Here is a 14,758-nt window from a genome sequence, read left to right as displayed (position 1 = left end):
AATATTTTTAAAAGTTAATTTTTCTCGTTGAAGAGATGAAGCAACTGGGAGACACACCCAAGACCGCACAGCTAGAAATTAGCAAAAAAGAAACAAGAGCATTCTGTCTTCTTTACCATTCATTTAATTTTACCAATTGGCCCATGTAGTGTCAGATCAAACCAATCCCATGCATTGGAGGAAGAATAAACTAGTAAAATAAGGGATGGCTATGTTAGAGCTGTCCAATATTCAGGAGAAACTAAAGGAAGAACCAGCAGATTTACAATGAAATGCAGTAGCTAAATTCATTATTAAGCTAAATCTACAGCTATATTATCCAGAGGATTCATTTTAAAAAGTTTATTTTCTTTGTTTCTAAATTTCTAAGGTTAAATGTTGAATTATCGCCATGACTTAACTGTATGTAAGCAATTTAAAACTTACATTCCAAGTGCTGAGGAGGCATTCACTGAGGGTGCAAACTGGATTTGAACTCTTAGTCAAATATATTCACTTAAATTTTGCACTAAGACTGTTTTACCTCAATAACAAAAGAAGAGAAAAAGGAGGACCTATTCTGATCAAGATGAGGTTGGGCAAGGAGTTAATTACATTGAATTCAGAGGCCACCAAAACCATTGGGAAGGACCTAGCAGACTGCAAACGTTTTCTCCATTTTCAAGATCTATATAGCCCTCAGTTCTAAAGGTTTACACCTAAGAACAGAGACAAGAGGGTTGGATTACAGAGTCTAGCTTAAGCTAGTTTTCAGTCCAGGTTAACTGACCATTTACACATTAATTAGCACATTAGTAGGGGCTAGTGGCCAAAGAAAGAAGAACAGAGAGGCAAATCAGAAGTATCCAAAGACAGATTAGTTGGCCTTGGTCTACCCAGTTAGGGACATTTGCCTTTGAGTGAAGTCTGTCCTACTGGGCCTTGTGAAGTGTTAAGTTGACTTCTAGGTCTCAGCCTTTTTTTTTTTTTTTTTTTTTTTTTATTGACTTTGTAATAATATTACATTAAAAATATATATGTGAGGTCCCATTCAACCCACCCCCACCCCCCCTCTCCCCCCCCCCAACAACACTCGTTCCCATCATCATGACACATCCATTGGATTTGGTAAGTACATCTTTGGGCACCTCTGCACCTCATAGACAATGGTTCACATCATGGCCCATACTCTCCTCCATTCCATCCAGTGGGCCCTGTGAGGATTTACAATGTCCGGTGATTACCTCTGAAGCACCATCCAGTCTCAGCCTTTTAAAGTGCTAACTGCCCCTGGCTATTCCTGGGAGCAGTGGATAACCAAAGTGATAGGCTGACCAGTGGAAGTCTGAGACCTCGCTGAAAAACTGTGGATAGTCTTGAGCTGTTTTGATATGTGACAACACCAATTATTTAGGTGTGCCCTTTAGAATTGTCACAATTTTCATTTCTTGATTTGTGAATATAGGCTTTTTATGAATACATATTTTGAAAATTGGGTTTTTTTTAAGTCATTTTCCACCTGGTATATATATTCTTTGGTCCTGAAACCTTAAGAATAAAATATGTTCTTTTCTTTCTCAAACCATCAAGTTCCAAATTAGCAAGGTTCAAAATGCCTCTTTAGCGTTCAATTTTCTCTTTAAATGAAAATGACAAGAACACACTAAGATAGACTTGCTGTGGCCTGCCAACACACATGTCATATGCTGCTTTCCTGATCTGTGTTCAGAAAGATCTGTAGTTGCTTCCAGATTTCCAAATCATCCTGAATGTTCACTTTCATTCTTTCTTCACATTCAGTTTGGATACTAGAAAGAAATTCACACTGACTTAGAAGATTCCTAACATCTTAGTTTGCCAGAAATGCTATTAGAAATACCACACAATGAGTTGGTTTTAAACAATAAGAATGTATTGGCTCATGGTATTTAGGCTAGGAGAAATCCAAAATCAAGATATCAGCAAAGCTACACTTTCACCCCAAAGATTGTAGCAATATGGTGCTGGCTGCTGGCAATACTTGGACTCCTTGGCTTGTGTTTCTTCCTCCCATCACATGGTAATGTCTTTTCCTTTCGAGCTTCAGTGATCTCACAGATCTCTTTATGAGGCCTCCAGTAAGTAAGATTAAAACCTACCTTCATCCAGTTGGGCCACACTTTAACTAAAAATAACTCCTTGAAGAGGTCCTATTTACAATGGGCAAATACCCACAGTGATGGGAATTAAGATTAAGAACATGAGGTTCACTGAGATATGTAATTCAGCCTATCACTCTGATGAGCAATAAACAGAAATTTACGTTTCCTGAAAGTTCAGAACTTGTATCAGCGAATAGTACATATTTAAAAATAAAGAAATCAAGCATCCGTGAGAAGGTCCAGTTCTCTTTTCCTCCTTTAGATCCATGTTAAATATTATAGATAGCTATAAAAATATCTGTCGTATATACAAGATTTACTACTTTTGAGCTTATGAATGAACAAGTAAAAAGTCTCCAATTTTCTTACCTGTAAAATAGGAATAATGTTAACTTACTTCAAAGAGAGATTGTGAAGGCAAAATAATTTGTAAAGTTTTGTGTATAATGTAATGCATGCCATTGTTATTACTGACGTGAAGCTCTCTCTGGGGTAGTTAAGTGACTACCACATGCAAGATTGAATCAGGTCAACTCAACTCTCCAATTTCAAAAACTACACAATCAGGAACCCTAAATTAAACTTACTGAATCATATCTTCTAGGGATCAGACCTGGGAATCAATATTTATTTTAGATTTCCTTAGGTAATTCTGTTAGATGGCCAAATTTGGATTTTAGTGAATAAATACATGTTAAAAATATTGATATTAATACAAATTTTAACAACTAACTTTTATTGTGTTGATGGTGTGCCTGGCATTTTGCTAAGGGCACCACATTCCATTAGACATAACAGTCTTAGAAAGCAAGGGTTGTGGTTTAATCCTAATTGACAGATTAGTAAATGGCCACACAGACATGAAGCAACTCATCCAAGTTGACAGAGCAAAGAGGTGGCAGAGCAGGGGCTGATATTCAGATTTCCCTGACTCTTAAACTAGTTCAATAATTTTAACCAGTACAATATACTGCCCTTCTAAAACACTGTAAATATACTTGCTAATGTCTTTCCTGTGGAGATCAATAGTTCTGTAACGACAAGGGGCATTTGAGCACACCCTTCTTCACTGATTATATTTTAATCATTGGTTATGAATGTACCCCAAACTGCAGCTCCTTACTATATTATTGTTAGAGGCTTGCAATAATTAACAAGCTGTAGCTCAGTTTCTCTTGATATGCACTGGGGAAAGGTTTACCCCCTCCCCCATAAGCCTACATGTCTAAGGACATGGCACTTCCCCACAGGTTAAACAAAGAAACCACATAGAGACGGGAGTAAAGGAAAATGGAGACTTTCCCTACCTGCATATCAGAGGCAGATAAAGAAACCCTTTAATCCCTACAGATCAAAGAAACATCTGCTCCTGCAGCATTCCAAGAAACCATAACTCCCTAAGCCACTATCCCCTAGTCATTATCAGAGACTACCTATTAGTCCCTGCACCTCACTTGGACCCTCAACCCCCTCCCACCAACTATCATTTCCGTGCCTAAGAAAGTTCTGTATAAATTCAAATCCCCCCATTACAGGAATGGGCTGACATCTCTCTTCAGACCCCCACAATGCTGGTGCAGGGCTGAAGTCTGTTCTTCAGACCCCTCCATTGGGAGAGCTTCTCGATACATTCTCTGCCTGTGGTCATATCAGTCTCCGTATCCCAGTAAGCGCCATTTTTCTTGAATAATTATGGATATCTTCCCCTTCATCCTCCTTCTCTTCCATTTATAGCTTTTAGGAGTATATACACTTTATGTAGCTAATTAAAAAAACTTTTAAAATGCTGAAATGCTCTCAAAGCCTTTATCTTGTTTTCCTTGTTAAACATGATAGCTTAGGCTGCATTCCTTCTAGGGCAAGAGCTCATACCTCTTTGCCAGTCAGGTGGAAACCATGGACCCCTTCTCAAAAGGTTGCAGCAGATAGTTTTATAACACTTAACTAAGTATTGGGTCTAACAACTACTGTAATTTTGAAGAATGCGTGAGTGTAAGCAATTTTTTAAGATATGCAAAAATGTAATGTGATATGAATACTACTGCAATTTATTGCATACATTCATAAGTGAAGGAAATGTTAGATTTCAGTTAGAGGTCAGAGAAAATAAAGATACTAAGTTGAATTTTTTTTCAGTTCAAACTCACGGACCCCTGGTTAAGACCCCTGTTCTAAGGAGATGAACACCATCAAAAGAATCTATTCTTCCAAGCACAGTTTTTTTGTTGTTGTTGTTTATTTCCTTTCTTCCATTTTAACTGACTTGCTACTGTCCAGACAAGAAAATTGGTGTGGAGCTGATACAAACTTAGAATAATATTTGAGGGAACATATACAGATACCAAGGTGATTGATTAGTCTTGCATTAATCAGGATACTGGCCAGGTGGTTGTAACAAAACACCCCAAAATTCAGTGTTTTATACAAGACAGAAGACTATTTTTATCTCACAAAGCTGTTCAAGAAAGTTATGTAACTGGATTTTATTGAGGTTCTTGAATTTATTGAGGTTCTTGAATTTCAAGAGCATGCCAGGTAAGTTAGGCCAATAATTTATTCAGGTAGGGAGGGAAGAAATATGGGAGAAAATAACAGAGCAGGGGTCCCAGGTAGAGAGGAAGGGGCTGAAAAGTTATAAAAAGGGCAGATTTACAGGCTACAATTCCCCATTATAGGTTATAAATCCCCAGGTTCATGTGCATGGCCACATGGCAGAGGAAAAATGGTGACAGTGGCAAGCAGAGGGCAGGAACAGATCCAGAGGCAAGAGAGCGGAGCACACGCATGCGCTCAGGCCTGTGCCTGGCTTTTAAACTGTTAATTATTCTACCCCTTTGCTAATGGCAGGGGAGGAGTTCCAGCTGTTTGCTGTTTTGATTTATCACCCTACCCATCAATTCCCCATGAGGGCCCAATGGTAAAGTTCTTAGGGAACATCTGGGGCTTTTCCTTTCATCCAGAAGAAGTCTTTGCTCTGGATAGCAGAATCCTGGGGGTGGGGGTCATCCAGCAGCTATCTTGGGGGTTACTGAGGTCCAGTGACTCTCTGCCAGGTTCCAGATCCATCTATTGATTCCCTATTTTACTAGCCTGCTTCAGTTATAGACACTTTTAGACATCAGGCATGTAGCCTCCTTCTGTCTTTTGAACTGTGCCTTCCTTGTGACTTGCAGATCATGGTCAAAGGATACTGCTTAACCAGAACTGCAGTAGACTGAGTATGAAAGGAGAAGGCAGGGTGGGAAGAGGCTAACATCTTCCTTTTAAAGCCTCTGCTTACATAGCTATTGCTCATATCACATTGGACAGAACAAGGTCACATGCTCACACTTAAGTAAATGGCAAACTGGACAATTTGGGCCTGGCTGTGAGCCGTGTGCTCAGGTAGAACTTATATGGCTATAGAAGAAGGGAAAATGAAGTGCAGCCTCTGCCACCATCCTGAAGATCCTCACTATTTTGTAGGTAAACATTTTTACCTGTTCAGAAGAGATGCAGATCCATTTTTTTCTACTTTGATGCTATTCTTGGCTACCTCACCTAATCCCTGGTTAAGATTTAGAACAACAGACTCTTCAAGCCAAAACTTAGAAAAGAAATGCATGGCAAACAGTGGTAAACATTTCTTCTCTTTTGATGTGCCATCTCTTCAGATTCTGATGATGTTCTGATGAATAAGAGATTTTAAAAGAAATAATCAGATTTTTAAAATGAAGATAGTCTTTCTACTGATGTACTGATGTTCCAGTACCTTTAGTCAAATTAAGCATTGTCTTTTATTACTGAAAGCAGCATAAAAAAATTGAAACAAATGTTAGGAAAATGAGATCCTTGTCTTGACTCAGCTGGTGATTAGCCAAATAGCCTGTGGGAAGATATTTAACACTATAGACCTTATGTAGTAAGCAGAGTAGTGGTCCTCCAAAGATAACAGGTTTTGATCCCTGAAACCTGTATATAAATTAGATTACATGGCAAAGGGGAATTAAGGTGGCAGGTGGAATTAAGATTGCTAATTAGCTGACTTTGTGGTGGAGGCATTATTTTATATTATCAAGTAAGCCCAGTGTAATCATAAGGGCTCTTATAAGAGAAGAGCAAGGCAGAATGGTCAGAAGTAAGGAGAGATTGAGGATGCTATACCGCTGACTTTGAAATTGGTGTAAGGGGCCATGAGCCAAGAAATGCAGATAGCTTCCATAAACTGGAAAACGCAAGGAAACAGATTCTCCCTTTGAGTCTACAGAAGGCATACAACCCTGCTGACACCATAATAGGAGCCCAGTAAAAACCCATTTTGGACTTCTGACCTCCAAAACTGCAAAATAATAAATTTGTATTGTTTTAAGCCACTGAGTTTAATGCAATCTATTACAGCAACAATAGGAAGTGATAAACTTAGTTACATTATTCTCAGATTCAGGGGTTTTACTAGAAGATTCAAATCATCTATGTGCTGGCACACTAAATATTACATCTCATTTAATCCCCATGACTCCATGTAGCAGGTATTGTAGGAAACCCTGAATTAAGGAAACTAAGTTATTTGCTCAAGGTGACACCATTAGAAAAGACGGAGAAAGTGTTCAAATACTGTTTGAAAGCCTATGACATCCTGTGTAAGGCATGTCCTTATCTTCAAGAAACTTAGAGGGCATCTGATTCATTAATTTCATAATTTTGAATATGGTAGAACAGGAATTGGCAAACTTTTTCTCTAAATGGTCAGACAGTAAATATTTTTGATTTTGCAGGCCTTGTATTCCGTTTGCAGGACTCAGTTCTGTTATTGTAGCATAAAAGTGGCCACAGGACTATATTAATGAATGAGTGTACATGTTTTTCAATACAACTTTATTTACCCAAAATAGATAGTGAGTCAGATTTAGTACTTAAGTATAGTTTGTCAATCATGGTTCTAGAATAAAAGTGTTAAATGCAGGTAAATTCTTCCATTAAATGTTTCACTGCCTAGAAACTAATCTTTGTGAATAGGCAAAGGCAAAAGATATTAGTTACTGTTGAACTGTGGCCTTTATAGTTATACCTTTTCACTGGCTATTCCATTCCTGAAATGCTCCCAAACTCCCCACAGCTACTCAGCTAACGCTCTCATCTCCTTTAAGTCTCTCATCAAATCTTATCTTCTCAATGAGGAGTACCCTGATCAACCCATTTTAAATTACAATTTTTCTCCCATCACTGTGGGACTGATTCCCTTTACCCTCTTCGACTGCTCTTTCTTCTTTTCTAAAGTATTCATTACCTTCTAATATACAATATTATGTATTCTTTCATATTTTCTATGGTTTAATGCCTTTCTTGCCCCAGCCAAAAGAATCCTTGCTTGTTTTGTTTTCTGATACATCACAAGTGCCTAAAATAGTACCTAGTACATATCACGTTCATGGTAAATATTTGTTGACTAAATATTATTCATAATATCTTATGTGTTTTCATTAGGTCAAGTTTATAAAGTCTGAATTTCCTCATGCTTAACATGCATAGATGACTACAAGACTTTACTTAATATTAAATTTCATTTTTCATTGCCTTGTTATCCACAAACATGATTTCATTTAATCTGTCGCATCTTCCCCCATCCAAATGGATATGGGGCTTTATATTCCTACCTCTAAATTTAGCTTTTCATGCAGTTTCATATATCCATTGCTATTTTCCCCAGAGAGTCTCACATTACTGATCTTAAAGCACTTTGAAAATATTTCAGAAACAAGTGGCTATTTAAATGCAAGCTCCAATATTATAATGAGGGAAAGGAGAGACATTGCAAGACACAAGTGAAAGATAGAGCATGCTTGTGTTTATCCTAGAGCTGTATTGGAATTCCTATAATGATTAATGATGCAATAATATAATAAGAACTCAGTGGCCATGAGGCAGTGGCATTTGCAAATAAAGAATGAGATCAGAAAGTAATCAGCAGCAGCTCCGAACTTAGTTAAGGTTCCAAGTTATGCACCATTTTTTATATCATGTTAGCTCATTTCCTTTCATATTACTACCCTAAATCATTTTGCTCTCAGAAAAAAAGAACAGCTGAGTTGAGTATGAAGATTAACGGGCAGTATATCTATCCCTGTTCACTAGGATGGGTATCTAAACTTTGGAACGCAAATCAGAACTTCTTGGGTGTGCAAATTGGCCTGGACAATTGCCCAAGAACAGGTTTCTGATAAACATACTTTCTGTACTGGCATACTAGCAATAACGCCACACTGGTCCTCATAAAACCAAATACAAGCTGTGAAGACGACACCACAAGGTTATAACTATAAATCAAAGGAAATTGTGCAAAACCAAGTCTCCACAATTATTTAATCAAGTTGAAAAACTGATTACTTCAATGGGGGCTATTTATTAATTTAAATTATACTTCTCTGGACTTCTGCATCTGTCTTTATTGATATTAGCTCCTATGTTTCTATCCGGTTGCTTGATCTTGCCATTTGGATATCTTGCTCAAAGGCCACAACATCGTAAACCCATCACATCCAAAATAAAAATTGTCACTTTTCCATTAAAATGGCTGTTAATAGTACAAGCCACAAAGATTTTGTTCCCTCTTTCTCATGTCCTTATCCAATCATTTACTGAACTCACAGATTCTATATTCTCTGTGTCCTTCATAATTTGTTCATTCTCATCTACATTACACTAATCCAGAGCATTAGAATATTTCTATTTTGTCATTGTAATAGCCTTCTTACTGGTCTACTGCTTTCCCTCTCTCCAAGGCAAAATCCTGCAACCAAATTAATCTTCTTAAATTACAATTCTGACAATAACTTGCTGACTTAACAGCTCTTCAATATCTACCAAATTAAGGATGAAGTCCTTGTCTTATCATTCAAGGCCTCCAAAATATTATTGAACTAACTTTGAAACACCATCTTCCAGGTGCTGCCAAACACACAGACTAAACTGTGGCCAAAACCGCCTTAGTTTTCAGTGGCAATAATTTTGCTTAAAATACACCCTCTATTGGGAAGGTCCTCCCTTTAAGTCTTCTACCTGTGGAAAACCCATCTATGAATCTCCATCCGGTCATTTGGGATCCAGGTTGAACCGGCCTCTTCTATCTGTTACTTGCCATCCGGGAGGAGGGGCGGCCGCGGAAGCATGGCTGCCAAGAAGGGGAGACCCGAGGGCACTCTGCGCCCATGCCGAGCTTCCTTCAGGGGTGGCGGTGAGTCCGACCAGCCACCCTATTATGGGGGCAGTGGCTTGGCCTGCCGCGGCTGCTCCCCCGCCAGGCCAGCAAACCACACTTCAGCCCGAGGGGTGACCGCAGATTTCTAAAAGTCAGTGATTTCCAATTTTTTAAAAAATTTGAGCTTATATAATGTTTTCTATTTTTTAATTACCCCATTCTGAAAAATCTAATGATACTTTATTTTTACAAAGGAGACTAAATGTATTGAAATGCAATCATCAGATATAAAACCAAATATGCAATATTGCAAAATCTGTTTCTTTATTCACATTTTATAAACCAAGACATAACCATGAATATGACTATAAGTTTGAAGTATGATGAGCATAAATGTTATTGTGAGATATCTCAAATTAGTGTAGTAAAAAATGAAAATACCGGTTAGCTACATTTTTGACAAATGACAAGTACTAATACTTCTGTGATTTGTCACCTATATTTCTAGCTAATAAATAGTAGCTTTGTTGCCTACATTCATGGCCAAAAAGTATGAAAGAAATACAAGTTTTTGCTGGAAATTAATGCAAATAAAGACATAACCTTTCCAACCAAGTTCAAGGACCCTTTCCTCCAGTGTAAGGGTTCTTAATCAGAGGTTAAGAACCAAGGGAAACTTGGAGATCTGTAGAAAGATTTCAGGGGGTCTGTGATCTTGAATTGAAAAAATTTGGTTTATTATCTTTGTTTTCTCTGACCTCTAACTGAAATCTAGCATTTCCATCACTTATGAAGGTATGCAAGAAATAAATTACAGTAGTATTCATGTCACCTGACTGGCAAAGGGGTCTGTGGAACAAAAAAGGTTAAGAACCCCTGATCTACTGGAAGGCCTTGTAGTCCTACTTCTTCTCAAAGAGAAACATAGTCTCAGCAATCTTCTTAAACTGCATTTACATATCTGTTCAGCATTTGTAAATGATAGTCATTTTAAAGCAAATTTTGTAAAATATTTTAAAGAATCTTAATATTTTTGCAATGCCCTCTGAGACTTCCTGAGTCACTCTAAAATGTTTCAAAGCAATGGATTTGGTCCAAACACCCAAAATCTATGAATAATGACTACTCAGGGAAGATAATGTCATTATATTTTTTTCAAAATTCATTTTGAAAAGAATTCCCAAGCCATTTCTTTGTAATTCTCTTAATATTCTTCTAGTCTATTTTGAGAAATTTCTCTTAATGTGTAATCAATGGAAAAAGAAGAAATTTGCTCATTCTCTCTGTAGATGATCCCTGCATCTCTCTAATTATTGTAATTGAATTACAAATAACGGTTCTCAATAGTATTCTGGATATTTTCACACTTTGTTATAAATATTATTTTCTGGGGGTATGGAATATGGTATATAGGAATGCCCTATATTCTCTGTAATATTTATGTAATCTAAATATCTTTTTAAAAGTAAAAAAAATGAAAAGAAAAAAATACTGTTTTCCAATATTTGGTCATCTTGATAATTTTCCTATAAAGTTTCCTTATGGTAGTTGTATTAGTTTGTTAGGGTTATTGTAAAAAAAAAAACTTTACAAATTAGGTGGCTTAAACAACATAAATGTATTAATTTATAGTTCTAGAGGACAGAGTTCAAAACAGGTCTCACTGGCTACAATCAAGTTGTCAGCAGGGCTTGTTCCTTTCTCTTTAGAAGAACCTGTTTTTTTTTTCTTTTTTTGCATATTCTACTAGCTTCTAAAAGTTGCTTACATTTTTCACTCATGGCCTCCTTTTGTCTTCAAAGCTGGCAATGGTCAGTCGAGACTTTTTCATGCTGTTTCACAGAGGCATTGACTTTCCCCTTTCCTTCTTTCACTTATAAGAACCCAGATAATCTTCCTATTTTAAAGTCAGTTGATTAGCAACTTTAATTCCACCTGCAACCTTATTTAGCCTTTTCCACATAAAATCACATATTCACAGCTTCCAGGGAATAGGACATAGATTTCATTAAGGGATCAATATTCTGCCTATTACAGTAGTAAACAATTAGACAAGGGAGGATCTGCCTGGCAGTGCTCTCTTCTTTAAGAGCTGCCCCCTACCTACACCTGTAATTGAAAGGGCAGTTCTCTGCTCTCATATTTTTACCATGCCCAGTGCCCCTCTCCTTTCCCCAAGTATTGAACCAGGGTTAAATATCCAACCAATGAAGTAGTACATCAATTAACTTTCCTTTTGCAATAAGTGGAACCATAAGACATAAAAAATTGGGAGCCAAGTTTCAGTGATTACTGAAGCAAGGTATGCCATGTGGAATTAAGGGTTAATATTAATTGTATTTAGGGATATTTTTGGCTCCATTTTTGAAGAAGTTTTGGACCACAGAAGAGTTACAACTCTGGCAGGGGAGAATCATTGCTGCGGAATGTCAGTGATGGGGGATACATGGGCAGAAGTTCACCTGGGCATACATATAAGGTATATAAATGTGTTCAAATATTCTTGGGGCATTGTTACAGTGGGTGAAGATTCACACAATAACCAAAAGAATATTGAATTACCATCTTGGGGAGCTCTGCCACATTTTCTAATGGAATAGCAACACTCCCCCAAGTGCAGGGCAATGCTAGTGATGAAGGATGGTCCATCAATGGGCCCTTGATATTGACAATTATGCTTATGAGCCTTTTCTCTTGAAATTGCAACTTAGCCTAGTGCTGTAGTGACCTATGAGTTGCCTCCCGAGAGCCTCCATGTTGCTCAAATGTGGCCTGTCCCTAAGCCAAACTCAGCATATAAATGCATTACCTTCTGCCTAATGTGGGACATGACTCCCAGGAATGAGCTTCCCTGGCACAAAGGGATTACTACAAACACCAATGAGCAATGCAACTGGAAGAAGAATAAAAGGGAGAAAAGGAAAAGGTAGGTGAGTTTGTTGGGCTGGAGGTCATCCTAGGGGTAGCACTTGAGCACACCTCAGCAAGAGCTCATGGACTTCCAAGGTAGATACTACCACAAATGGTGGGGCTCCTGGTGGCTCTGGAGACACCCAGGTCTTATGGTCATGGCAGATAGCTCTGGAGTTTGGTGACTTGCCAGTAGGCCCTACTTTGGAGTTTGTCCTCCTGAGTGTGACAGAGTTGGACTCAGATGTGACATCTCTTCACATGCCTCTTCTGTGTCTTCTATTTGAATCTATACTTGGTGCTGGAGTTGATGGGTGTATGTCCAAGAGACTTGACTCTTTGGGCTGTCCATGTGCCAGCTGGGCCCTGGACTTCAGTGGAGTTGCAACAACTACTCTCCAGTTCATTGGACTCACCCAGGAAAATTGGGAGGGAGGTAAGGATGGGAAACCACCATGCCAAAGTGCCAAGGGAGTCTGCAGCCGAGGGCAAGAGAGTCCTATCTGTCAGCTGTGTGGGATTGAGGCCCCCTCTCAATTGGAGGTGGAGTGGGCATCACCATCCCAGAGTCCTTAGGATTGTGAAATAAAATATGGAGTGGAGGGGACTTGCTGGTATTCTGCTATGGACTTATTGGTATTCTAGCAATGGAGGAAATTGTATTATTAATGTGGAGATAGTGGCTACTGGAGGTACTAAAGGCAGGGAGAGGGAAAAAGAGGTGTAATAGGGGGCATTTTCAGGACTTGGAATTGTCCTGAGCAACATTGCAATGACAGATACAGGTCTTTATGTGTCCTGCCATGTCCTGCAGAGTTGAGTGGGAGAGAGTGTGGCCTACAATGTAAACATTGCCATGTTTAGTGGCAATGCTCCAAATGTGTTCATCAGTTGCAATGAATGTACCACAATGATGAAAGAAGTCGTTAATGTGGGGAAGGGTGGCAGGTGTGTGGAGTGGGGCATATGGGAATCCTGAATATTTTTGTGTGTAACAATTTGTATAACCTAGGTATCTTTTAAAATGTATATTAAAAAAAAAAGAATTAAGTGTTAAGATGGCCAGTGGGAGGCCAAGTATACTAAGGAGCCAGCAGAGAGAGTTAGACTATAAATCAGGGCAGGAGGATGGATAAAATGTGTAAAGAAAATCAAAAGGGTGTGTGTGCATGTGTGTGTATGCATGTGTAATAATGGGGGTGGAAAGAGAGAACTCCCTGAGTACATGAATCTTAGGCAGGGAACACCATGTCATTGGAATAGTCCTGTATCCTTATACCAAATCAACATTAATCATATCTAACATTTTTTAATTAGATGTCTCTTTATGCTTTGCTATTGTTTAGTTTTTCAAACAAATGGTTTCTAATTAAAATATTTATGTGCTAAAGCCATTCTTCCCCTGGACCCTGGAGACTGGCACAGCATTCTTTAGGGAATTTCTGATTAGTGTTTTTTTTTTTTTTTTTTTTTTTAATTTTTTTATTTTTTATTGACTTTGTAATAATATTACATTAAAAATATATATGTGAGGTCCCATTCAACCCCACCCCCCCACCCCCCCTCTCCCCCCCCCCAACAACGCTCGTTCCCATCATCATGACACATCCATTGGATTTGGTAAGTACATCTTTGGGCACCTCTGCACCTCATATACATTGGTTCACATCATGGCCCATACTCTCCTCTATTCCATCAAGTGGGCCCTGTGAGGATTTACAATGTCCGGTGATTACCTCTGAAGCACCATCCAGGGCAGCTCCATGTCCCGAAGACGCCTCCACCTCTCATCTCTTCCTGCCTTTCCCCATACCCTTTGTCCATTATGTCCACTTTTCCCAATCCAATGCCACCTCTTCTATGTGGACATTGGATTGGTTGTGTCCATTGCACCTCTATGTCAAGAGGAGGCTCAGATTTCTGATTAGTGTTTTTGATTCATTGTAGTATGTGTTTAAAATGTTTTCTCGCCTCTGTACCAAGCCTCTAACTTTTGAGTGCACTGAAGTTGAGAGAAGGGTATACCTCTCACTACAAACGTTAGTTATGAAAATGCACACTGTTTTGGCTACTGAATATAAGAAAAAGTGATCCATTTCTGTAAGAATGGCAAGTAACAGATAGAAGAGGCCGGTTCAACCTGGATCCCAAAATGAAGACATGATGTAGAGATGCAACTGTCTCATGCCAACATGTAAACATTAAATAACATTTGCTATTGTAAGCTTCTGAGACTTTGGATTTGTTTCTACAGCATAACTTAGTGAAGGATGATTAATGCAGTATTTAAATGAAGAAAACATTATCTCCAATTTTCTAGTGGCTATTTCATACTCATGCAGTCAATATGCGTTATTCTTTGTAAACAGGACTTTCTTTTTGATGCAACAAACATCCTCAGTTCAGATATTAACTTCCCAGATGACAGTGATCATCAAATGAAAAGGGAAAGCATGAACCCCACTAACCTACATGAAACAAAGCACTCTTCACATCATTATTCTTATTTTTACTTTAGTGACTGTCTTGCCAAGCCCCTATCTGTGGCTAGTTT

This window comes from Dasypus novemcinctus, chromosome 10 (assembly GCF_030445035.2).
Source record: "Dasypus novemcinctus isolate mDasNov1 chromosome 10, mDasNov1.1.hap2, whole genome shotgun sequence".
NCBI lineage: Eukaryota > Metazoa > Chordata > Mammalia > Cingulata > Dasypodidae > Dasypus > Dasypus novemcinctus.
The sequence above is the reverse complement of the archived record's forward strand: the minus strand, read 5'-3'. Positions refer to the sequence as shown.